The following is an 11,282-nucleotide window of genomic DNA, read 5'->3' on the forward strand; positions in this document are numbered from 1 at the left end:
GGCAGCACTATGATTTAATGCAATGATCATGAGCCTTAAAGGTGAACAGTCAGATCTGCTGCCACATTTTAGCTCAGCAACATTCCACTGCCTAAGTTCAAGCCAGCGGCTTCCACATCGAAGCCTTGATTTCCCCATCTATACAATGGGAATTAAAGACATCCCCTCTCTCACAGATATAGTGTAAGTATGTAAACAAAATGTGAGGCACAATGCCTGGTCCACGGATATAAGTGGTAGCTGCCATTGTCCCTATCACAATCATTACTATATTAGTGTGGTCATAATTTAAAAAGCCATTTCGCTTGAAAAAATGGACTTCAGAATTCCTGCTTCATACAATTCTTATGTTGGAGATGTGATAATAGGTATTCAAATGTCTTAACCTAGCACATAGTAGGCATTTAGGAAATGTTAGCTATTTCTGTGAATCTCCAATTTATTCATCCATTCATTCATTCTTTCTTTTACTCATACAAGAGACAGTCACTAAACACTGTCCTAGCCGCTGTTAGGCCTGGAAAAACAAAGAACAAAATATGTAGTTTCTACCTTTGAGTTACTCACTAGGGGGCAAAGGAGGAGCCCCTAGAAGGGCGCACGGTCTGAAGGTCCCAGGGGTTCACCATCAGTTTGGGAAGATGCTAGACTTCCCAGATGATCTCTCCACATAATATAAGAGGCAATTCGTAAGTATATTGCTTGGGCTCTTTCTGATTGCTGAGGTTTCCTGAGGCCACAGGTTAAAATGTGCAGCACGTGTGTCATTTTCTCCCATTGTGAGCCAAGGTAGACAACACTAATTGATCACTGCTTTCTTTTGTGTTGAACCTGAGACAGGTCTCAGACTCTAGAAAGATTCCCTGTTCCTGGTGGTCACAGAAAGTTGATTGGAACTTGCACCACAGTTGTAAACAAACATCATCCCAACCTTAGATTCGGAGTCAGCTACGTTCAGCTATGTGGGCTATGTCTGGCCCACCACTTGTTTTTGTAAGTAAAGTTTTATTAGAACAGATCCATGTCCATTCATTCATGTATTATCTATGACATTTTGCACTACAAGGACATGTGCAAAAGGGCAAGTTGGAGGTACTAGTGAGTTGATGCCCCTAGAAGCAGCTCTAAATTGAGACGGGTTGACTTGGGTAAATACCCCAGTGTCTGGGCCCTGAGGCAGAGTAACTCCAAGGTGACCACACTGTCACCCAGAGGAACTGAGCTCTAGTTACTCATCATGGATAATAAAATCCACATATACTTCACCTCCCCACTCCCTTTCCCAGGAATCCTGGTCGCAAAGTCTGCTTCCGGGAGAACCAGACTAAGACGCTCTCATTTCCTTCTCAGTCCCAGCTCTTCTAAGTCTAGAACGTGCTAGATGTTTTAAGGGAACTGAATCCGTGACTCATTCCATTGGGATGTCACAGCAGTTTCAGTGACCATTTCTCAACGTACATCTCACATGCACGCTTCTTAAGAGAGGAAGGCTCTGGTCAGTCCAGTTTTGCAGAGGAGGAGGGAAATTGAGACCCGGGATGGGAAGTGACTGGCTCAAGGTCATACAAGGAGTCTCCAGCAGAGTTGGAATCAAAAGGAAGGTCTCAAGAATCAATTCATGTGCTTGTTCTTCTTGGGCTGCCGTTCCCAACTGTGTGCAGAGGCACCCTGGGTGCTTCAGCAGGCTCACAGGACCACCACAAGCTATTTCAAATCATTGAGGTAATCATAGTGGTACCTGACACCTTTCAAACATCAAGCTTGAGTTCATTCACGGTTCCAGCATTAGAGCACATCGCATTCCTTTGGATGATGTCATATCTTTGTGACGCTGGGTTTTCAGGTGGTGACTGTGATTAAAAAAAAAAAAAAAGCAAGATCTGTGCCAAATCAATGTGGAACAGGAAATGAGAGTGGTAGATTCCAAACAAATTCTGAGATTTCAGAAGCTATGCAGAGCCTAACAGGCACACACATTTAAAGCTGAAATAAAAATATTATTCTTTTTTTTTCAAACTGATATGGGAAGTGTAAAGGAATCCAAGATGGCTACCTCGTCCTGGAGGAACTTCTCCTAATCTTTGTTCCCAGGATCTTACCCTTCCCGCGCTCGTGAATCAGAAGATCGCCAGGTATGTGGAAATGATCAATATATAAATCTACTTGCTTGCCTTTGTTCAGGGCTCAGACTCTGGAGAAGGACTCCTCTGAGCCTGCCGGGATAGATAAACCTCCTTTAATTTTTAGTTCGTTGAGTGCCACTTGGTTCTTCTGAGTACGCAGGCCAAAATACACAACATTTTGGATCCCTGACCAGGAAACCCAACTGCGCTGGCCCTTTGAAGCCACCAGTTTGGGCACAACGCCTGGATGCTGGTCGCCAAGGCAACTGAGGAACTAGAAGGTACACCCCGCCCCAGTTGGGCGGTCTTGAGCCCAGCTGCACTCCGCCCCGCTGCTCCGTTGTATCCCCTGGACTCTGAGCAGCGAGAACAAGGAGATTCAGCGGATCTACATCAAACGCGGTAAGGCGGGGGACCCAGGCAGGCCCACCTTAAGGGTGGAAGAGGAGACCGATCACCTCCCAGGGGCAAGTGCCCCTTAGGCAGGGACCACAAGGGAGGGAATGTTTTAACCTCTGAGAGCGTGTGTGTGCCTGTGTGGATCTCAGAGACCTGTCTCTGAGTTTCCAGTCTGTGGCCCCACGGTTAAAAACTACGGGGTCTGAGAGGGCCCCAACCTGCGGTTCCGTAGTAACATCATAAGGCATAATGGTGATTCATCCCTCCAGGGAACGACCAGGCCCGGAGTTTATACGGGTACACCTTAGCCAGGACCGACTCGAGAGAGACGCGGCCAGGCGGGCATCTGAGTGGTCTCTGAAAAGGGACACCCCACCCTTTGTCTGTCTTTGCGGCACCGGCACAGTGGGAAAACATGGGGTCAAGTCAGAGTAAGGCAACAGTCCTTGAGACTATGTTAAAGAATTTCAGGAAAGGTTTCTCAGGAGACTATGGGGTGAAGTTGAACCCCAGGAAACTCCGAACATTCTGTGAGGTAGAATGGCCTTCTGAAGGGACTCTAGATGTCCCCACGGTCCAGCGAGTGTGGAACGTAGTGACAGGGAGCCCGGGGTACCCTGACCAGTTCCCCTACATTGACTCCTGGCTGGATATAGCTCAGAGATTGCCCCCATGGGTACGATTCACATGCATAGGCAGGGACAGGCCAAGGTCCTCCTTGCATCTTCTGAAAGGAGAGGAACAGACACAAAGAAGGCCACTGTTCTACCCCAGGACCCAGAGACAAGCGAAGCGTCACCCCCCTCCATACGTACCACCCGGCCTACTGCTCCTCGGCTGCCAGAGACTCCACCTCCTTCAGTTTCCCCTCCTGCGGAAGCACCTACTCCTAAAGACACCTTCTCCCAAGGCCCAGCAGCATGCCTATGGTCCTGAGCTGCTCTCCAAATGCCTGTACGAGAAAGTTGGGAATCTGTGGTTCAAGACGAGGATAGGATTTTACACTCGGGATGGACGATGATGTATTATCAGCCATTCTCAACCACTGATCTCCTAAATTGGAAGTACAATACCCCCTCCTACTTGCACAAACCCCAAGCAATGGTCGAGATGATGGAGTCTCTGTTCCAGACACACCCACCTACCTGGGACGACCGTCAGCAGTTACTTAAGACCTTTTTCATGAAAGAGAAGAGAATACATGTCCTGAAGGGAGGTAGGCAATATCTAGAGGAAAACATCCCAGTCGGGATGGTGGACCTGGAAAGATGGGCTCAAAAGGCAGCACCCGATGAGAGGCCAAACTGGGACTTCGCTACCAAAGAAGGACAAGTTCACATCCAGAGGTACCAAGACGCCCTCCTTGCAGTGTAAAGGCAGGGAACAAAAGACCCTTGAACATGGCCAAGATCTCCTCGGTAGTTCAGGAAGCCAATGAGACCCCTGGGGATTTCTAGCAAAGACTCTGTGAGGCCTATCGAGTTTATACACCCTTCAACCTGGAGGCTACAGCCAACCAGCATATGGTCAATGCCGCTTTTGTAGCCCAATCTGCCTCAGATATGCGAAGAAAGCTCCAGAAGCTGGAAGGATTTGCTGGGATGAATGTCACTCAACTTCTAGACATAGCCCACAAGGTCTATGCAAACCGAGTTGTCACTGCAGAACAGGAAGACCGGAGGGTTCACAGAGAAAAAGCAGCCCTGCTGGCAGCGGCCCTGAGGGACAACAAGGGGTCAGGGCCCTGAGGACAGGGAAAGGAGTGCGCCCCAAAGGCGGAACCTGAGAAGCCCAGATTGTTCAGGGACCAATGCGCCTACTGCAAAGAAACGGGACACTGGAAAAATGAATGCCCCAATAAAAGAAGGAAGGGTCGTTGAAGCATCAAGTACCAACAAGAGCCACAAGATGGAGAACTCATCGAACTGGCAGATGCAGATTCAGACTGAAGGGGACCGGGCTCCATCCAGCTCGGCCCCCGGGAGTCCACGGTCAGAGCAAATGTAGGGGGCCAACCTGTGACTTTTATGGTAGGCGCTGGAGCTGAGCATTCGGTTGTCACCTCTCCCACAGCCCCACTGGGTAAAAGGACTGCAACCGTCCTGGGAGCTACTGGGGAAAGAGCCATCCAACAACATTTTTGCAAAGCTCGCACTTGCGAAATCGGGGGACATGTGATCTGACGTGAGTTCCTCTACCTGCCTGACTGCCCAATCCTTCTCCTGGGCTGGGACCTCCTCTCCAAGTTAGGAGCCCAAATAACTTTCGAACAAGGTGAGAAAACTACCCTGAGCTTGAAGGGCCCAAAAGGAGGTACTGCACTCGTGACGACCATTTCGGTACCCTGGGAGGAGGAATGGACTCTGTTTTACTCCTCGGAAGAACAAGGCAATCCTCTCGAGTATTGGATCAACTTTCTCCTTGTATGGGCCGAAGATAACCCACCCGGACCAGCAATGAATCGACCTCCTGTAATAGTTGGTTTAACTCCTGGGGCCGTCCCTCAGTGCCTCCGCCAGTACCCCATTCCCCAGACCAGACGGCCAGGCATGCAAGAACATCTGATTCACCTCAGAGAACATGGGATACTCATTGAATGCCAGTCCCCATGGAACACACCGCTGCTGCCAGTCAAGTCAAGAGGGCAAGGATACCAATCAGTGCAGGATCTCTGACTAAGCAACAAGGCTATGATAACCCTATACCTGGTGGTGCTCTGACTAATCAACAAGGCTACGGTAACCCTACACCTGGTGGTGCCCAATCTGTACACCTTCCTCGGACAACTTCCTGCCACAGCCAAATGGATCACCTGCCTGGGCCTCAAGGATGCTTTCTTCTGCCTATGGCTGGCACCCCAAAGTCAGCCTCTGTTTGCCTTTGAATGGCAGGAGCCCGATAGTGGCAGGCAACTGCAACTGACCTGGTCTAGGTTTTAAGAACTCACCGACATTGTTTGGGGAAGCACTCACAGCCGACCTGGCAGCATTCCCCAGAGAGGAGAGCCAGTGTACTCTCCTCCAGTATGTGGATGATCTCCTACTTGCTGGGGAAACTGAGGAAGATTGTGTAACAGGAACACGAATATTACTGGAACTTCTGACTACCTGTGGGTACAAAGACTTGTGGAAGAAAGCTCAGATTTGCAGAACTCAGGTCCAATACCTGGGATTCCTCCTCAGTCAAGGAAAATGGGCCCTAGGACCTGCGCAGAAGGCAGTGATAACCTCCATTGCTCAGCTGGAAACTAAGAGGGGCTTACGTGAATTCCTCAGAGTGGCTGGTTTCTGCTGCATCTGGATCCCTGGGTACTCAGCTCTTGCCCTGCCTCTGTACAATCTCTTAACCAGGCCTGAATCGGGTTCCTTAAACTGGATTCAAGAGGCAAGAGATGGCTTTCAGGAAATAAAGAGGTCCCTTGGTCAGGCCTCGGCCCTCGGCCTACCTGACATTGAAAGGGACTTCAATCTGTTTGTCCATGAGAAGAACAGTCGTCCTAGGAGTGTTGACTCAAACAGTAGGGCCATGGCAGAGGCCTATAGCGTATCTATCCAAAAAGTTGGACTCGGTCGCCTCCGGATGGCCACCCTGCTTCTGTGCCCTGGCCACCACAGCAATACTAGTTCAAGAGGCAGACAAAATCACCTTGGGGCAGGAACTGCATGTAAAATTCCCCCATGCAGTCACCACCTAATGAACAGCCAGGGACATCGGTTCCTCTCTAATGCAAGACTAATACAGTATCAGGGGATGCTATGTGAAAACCCCCGCATCACCCTTGAAACTGTAAGAACTCTCAACCCTGCTACCTTCCTCCCTACTGAGGAAGGAGAGCCAGACCATGACTGTGACTGACGAGGTCTGTACCAGCAGGCCGGACTTTAAGGACAAACCCATCTCCAACTCAGAACTAACCCTGTTCTGTGATGGGAGCAGCTTCTTAAAAGAAGGGCAACGCCAGGCCAGCTATGTTGTAACTACCCGGCAAGAAATCTTCGAAGCCCAATCACTTCCAGCCAGGTGGTCAGCACAACGAGCTGAGCTGCACGCGCTAGCCCGAGCCCTTGAACTGGGCAAGGGAAAAAGGACTCATATCTATACAGATTCCCGCTATGCCTTTGCTACTGTTCACATCCATGGGGCCATCTACAAGGAAAGAGGCCTCTTAATGGCGGGAGGAAAAACTATCAAAAACAGGGAAGAGATCCTAAAACTTCTTGAGGTCATATGGCTACCTAAGGAGGTTGCCATCATGCACCGTTGGGGACGTCAGAAAGGAGATGACCCAGTAACAGAAGGCAATTGCTTGGTGGACGAGACAACCACAACTGCAGCTCAACAGGTGCCCCCTAAGGAAAAGACTGGTCTTGTAGTGCCCGCTCTCACCTTGGAAGATCAACCACCTCCCTACACTCCAGAGGAGGACCAATGGGCAAAATCTGAGGGGCTATAAGACTTAAAGGACATTGGTGGAAGTTACCAACAGGACAAATCTTTGTCGCTGTACTCCTTGGTCCCTCCTTAGTGGCTGAATATCATCGATTCACTCACCTAGGGAAAACTGCCCTGGAAGCTCTAATGAAGAAAAAATACTATATAAGTCAACTCTCTGCCTTATGTAACAAGATATCTAGTAGATGCCTGACTTCTGCCAAGAACAACCCCCAAACAGCACCCAGGGCACCACCTGGAGTATAAAGGACTGGAACCAGTCCTTTTGAAGACTTAGAAATAGACTTTACTGAAGTCTCACCTAGCTGAGGCTACAAATACCTAGCAGTATTAGTCTGCACATCCTCCAGATGGGTAGAAGCTTTTCCTACGAGGACTGAATGGAGCAGGGAAATAGTAGAGGTTCTGCTCCGGGAGATAATACCCAGGTTCAGGTTGCCAATTAACATCCACAGTGACAATGGACTCGCCTTCGTAGCAGAGCTTACCTAGAAACTGTCTCAGGCCCTAGGCATTAAATGATTGCTCCATACAGTATATCAACCCCAAAGCTCAGGGAAAGTAGAACTCATGAACTGTACCCTTAAGGGCACTCTCGCCAAGTTTAGCCGAGAGATCGGTCTCTCTTGGCCAGACCTACTCCCTTTAGCCCTGCTTCAAGCCTGATGTACTCCCAACAAAGTGGGGCTCTCTCCCTTTGAACTGGTATATGAGAGGCCTCCCCCATGCTTGGGAAGCATCCCAGGAGATTTACATCAGATAGGCCACTGGGACCTCTCCAAACAGCTTCAGGGTCTAGGGACTATCTTAACCCAACTATGAGAATACACTCTGGAGTGGGTCCCTATACTGCTCGGGACACCAGTCCACTCTCATAAACCCGGGGACATAGTATGGATAAAGGATTGAAAAAAGGAGGTTCTGCAGCCACAGTGGACAGGTCCCCACACAGTTATCCTAACCACACCTACTGCTCTTAAGGTAATCGGGATAACTCCTTGGATACATTATTCTAAGGTCAAGAAAGCCGACCTTTCCGATAACCAGTGGACAAGCCAGCTGAACCCACAGAATCCGCTCCGCCTCTGCATAAAGAAGTGGAGCCCCAATGAGTCCACATGACCTAGGTGTTCTAATAACTATCAGCCTAATCTCTTTTGTATTAGGAATTGGAATGGCAATCATCTCCCCAAGGAGCTGGACAAACTTTCAGCGGTCGCTGTTGGCGATCTCCTTCTGGTCTTTGGTAGGCCTGCTTGCCACCAAATTCCTTCCTCGGACACCAATGACTGCCAACAGGACCCTGACCACCAGATAAGATCTGCAAGCCCTGCTCTGATCACTCCGTGGGCTGATCAGTCTACGCACGGCCGAAGCTTGAGGATGGCTCCAATCAAGGTGATCATCGTTCTAGGACTCATGAGGACTGTTTTCCCTGCTTCAGGACATTGGAAATTCCAGGTTATTCGGACATGGCGGGGATGGAGGGATAGTTAATGCCACTAGGTGGGACGGGCACCGCCACCCTGTTACCCTCCAATTTGATGCTTGTGGGGTAATGGAACCCAAATCACGGACAAATTGTGGTGGGCTAGGATGGGAACGGTATTATGCTACGCAACATAAATACCTCTGTTTTAAGTCAAGAGAGAAGGGTGACTGTGACGATGTAGGAGAATTCTACTGCCCCTACTGGAGTTGCCCCCATGCCCATTCGGGGGTTCTAAGCAGCGGAGTAACCCTCCTTAGGCCCCCGGCGAACTGCTCCTTTGGTCACTGCAACCCTACTTCCTATGACATCAAGGACCCAGGGGACTCCAAATGGAGCCAAGAGGTGATAGTTGGGGTCAGGATAGATGGGAAAGGAAAAGATCCAGGAGCTCTCATTAAGATAGTCAAGTCCTGGGTGGTCAATCCTACCTCTCGCCTGAGGCTCAAACCCCACAGTGCCAACCCCTCCCACAGTCTGTCTCCCCACTTCTTACCCCCTCCAGACATGCGGCCCCCCTGAATTCCCACTCTGGGAAATTGTCAATTCTACCCATCAACTTCTGCTACTAACCAACTCCTCCCTAGGGTCCAACTGCTAGCTCTGCACTTCTATGACTACCTGGACCTATACAGGCCTTGGGGTAAATGGTATCGTCACCCCTCAGCATTCTGGGACTGCCTGGCCTGTCTGACCCTCAGTAACGTTGGTTGGTAATACCACCTGTGTTTAAGGTACAGGAACCCAGCCTAATGTAACTGCTGATTGCACCCAAATCTGGCAGCTAAATTCCAATACCTGTACTGGCCTCCAAATGGCACGTATTTCTCTTGCTCAGATGGGGTGTACACCTGTCTCGACGGGTCACGGTGCAGCTTATGTGCCATAACTATTCTATTGCCTAACCTCTCGGTTATGCCCGGCTCTGATGTAATCTACCTGGCGGAGCCAATCAGGCCCCGAATTCGCCAAGCACCCATATTAATACCGGTGCTGGCAGGAATTGGGGCAATAGGGGGAAATTTCTCTGGAGGAGCCACAATAGGCGTAGCTAAACATCAATTCCTTCAACTGTCCGCTCATATAGATACAGACCTCAGTGCCTTAGAGAGTGCTCTAAATACACTCCAAGATCAGGTAGACTCACTGGCAGAGGTTGCTCTGTAGAATAGAAGGGCCCTCGACCTGCTTACCGCCAGCCAAGGGGGCACGTGTCTTTACCTTAAAGAACAACGCTGTTTCTATGCCAATAAATCTGGAGTCATACGAGAAAACCTAAGCCAGCTGCGTGCTTGAATCCAGGGCCATATAGCAGAAAGGGAGCAGGAAGAAACATGGTGGAACCCTTTACAATCCTGGGGTTCCTGGCTGGTACTGCTCCTTGGACCCCTAGTTAGACTTATCTTTGTCCTCACACTGGCACTCTGTGTTCTGCGTTACCTGTCAAACTTAATCTCAGAATGGGTAGAGGCCATCAAGCTTCAGATGGTCCTCCGCCACCCGTATGAACCCATATCCCAACGATCTGATGTGTGATGCGACCCAAACACAAGTTAAGGGTGCATCAATGGAGAGAATGATATGGGAAGTGTAAAGGAATCTTAGTTCGCTGAGTGCCACTTGGTTCTTCTGAGTACACGGTCCAAAATCCACAACAAAACAGCTACTCAGTTGTTAGGACATTAATGCTCATTAAGTTTGCGCCTAAATACCTAATAAATGGAACAGAGAGGGATTTCTTTTGGTGAAACAATTCTGAACACAAAGTTTGAGAAACATTTGCTCCATGATTTAAGGTTCCTGCTTGCAGAGAAGGAGGCAGGCTTCTCTGAGCCTCAAGGCAAGACTGAGAAATGAAGAAGAGAGGGTTAATGCCTTGAAACAAGACAAAGAAGGAACAGGAAACCTGATCTCTCAGCTACCGCCAAGTCATTGTTTATTTAGAACCAGCAGTGTGAGTACATCCGAAACCTTGTTCTCTGGCTCTCCAGCAAGATGGACCATTCATTCACTCGGCAAATGCACACTCAGTATTTACTCTGTATCAGACACTGTGCTGATCTGGTGATAAATGAGGCACGATCTCTGTCTTCCAAGTTAAGAAAGGGAAGAGAGGAGAGAAGATGCGAGGCAAGAAAGAAGATGGCATTATTCTTATGTTTATAAGTGAAGCTCTTAGAAACACAGGTTCAGAGAGGTTAAGTAAATGACTCAGAGTCACACAGCATGAAAGAAGTTAGATAATGACTCACTATTAAGACGTCGTCCTACTACTATTGTGTGTGGGCACTCATGGTTTAATCTGAGAGATCAAACACTGGCATGTAAAATAACATTTTTTACCACTTAAAAAGGGTATGGACAGTATGATACTGGCACAAGAATAGACATAAATATCAGTGGAATAGAATTTAAAGTGCAGAAATAAGCATCTGTGATTAATTGATTTTTGAGAAGAATACCAAGACTACTAAATGGGGAGAATAGTATTTTCAACAAATGGTGCTAGGGACAAATGGATATTCACATGCAAGAGAACAAAACATAACTCAAAATGGATCATTGATCTAAACATAAGACTTAAAATTAAAATTATAAAACTTCTAAAAGAAAACATAGGAGTAACTCTTCATGATCCTGAATGAGGCAACGTTTTCTTAAATATGATAGCAAAAGTACAAGAGACAAAAGAAATAGACTAATTGGACTTCATCAAAATTAGAAACTTTTATGCTGTAAATGATACCAACAGAAAAGTAAAAAGATGGTGATGGAGGTTAACTAGAATTATTTTGATGATCATTTCACAATGCACACAA

The 11,282-nt window shown here is 48.3% G+C and overlaps 1 long non-coding RNA gene across 1 annotated transcript; it reads left to right on the forward strand.

Annotated features, from left to right (window-relative positions):
• The first annotated feature begins 1,372 nt into the window (after positions 1-1,372).
• LOC112480306 lies at positions 1,373-9,742 on the forward strand. Its single transcript, XR_003046549.1, has 2 exons — positions 1,373-2,525; positions 8,141-9,742. It is a non-coding gene; the product is annotated as an uncharacterized LOC112480306 (long non-coding RNA).
• The last annotated feature ends 1,540 nt before the right edge of the window (positions 9,743-11,282 follow it).

The sequence above is a fragment of the Pteropus alecto genome, unplaced genomic scaffold (genome assembly GCF_000325575.1).
Source record: "Pteropus alecto unplaced genomic scaffold, ASM32557v1 scaffold190, whole genome shotgun sequence".
NCBI classification, from domain to species: domain Eukaryota; kingdom Metazoa; phylum Chordata; class Mammalia; order Chiroptera; family Pteropodidae; genus Pteropus; species Pteropus alecto.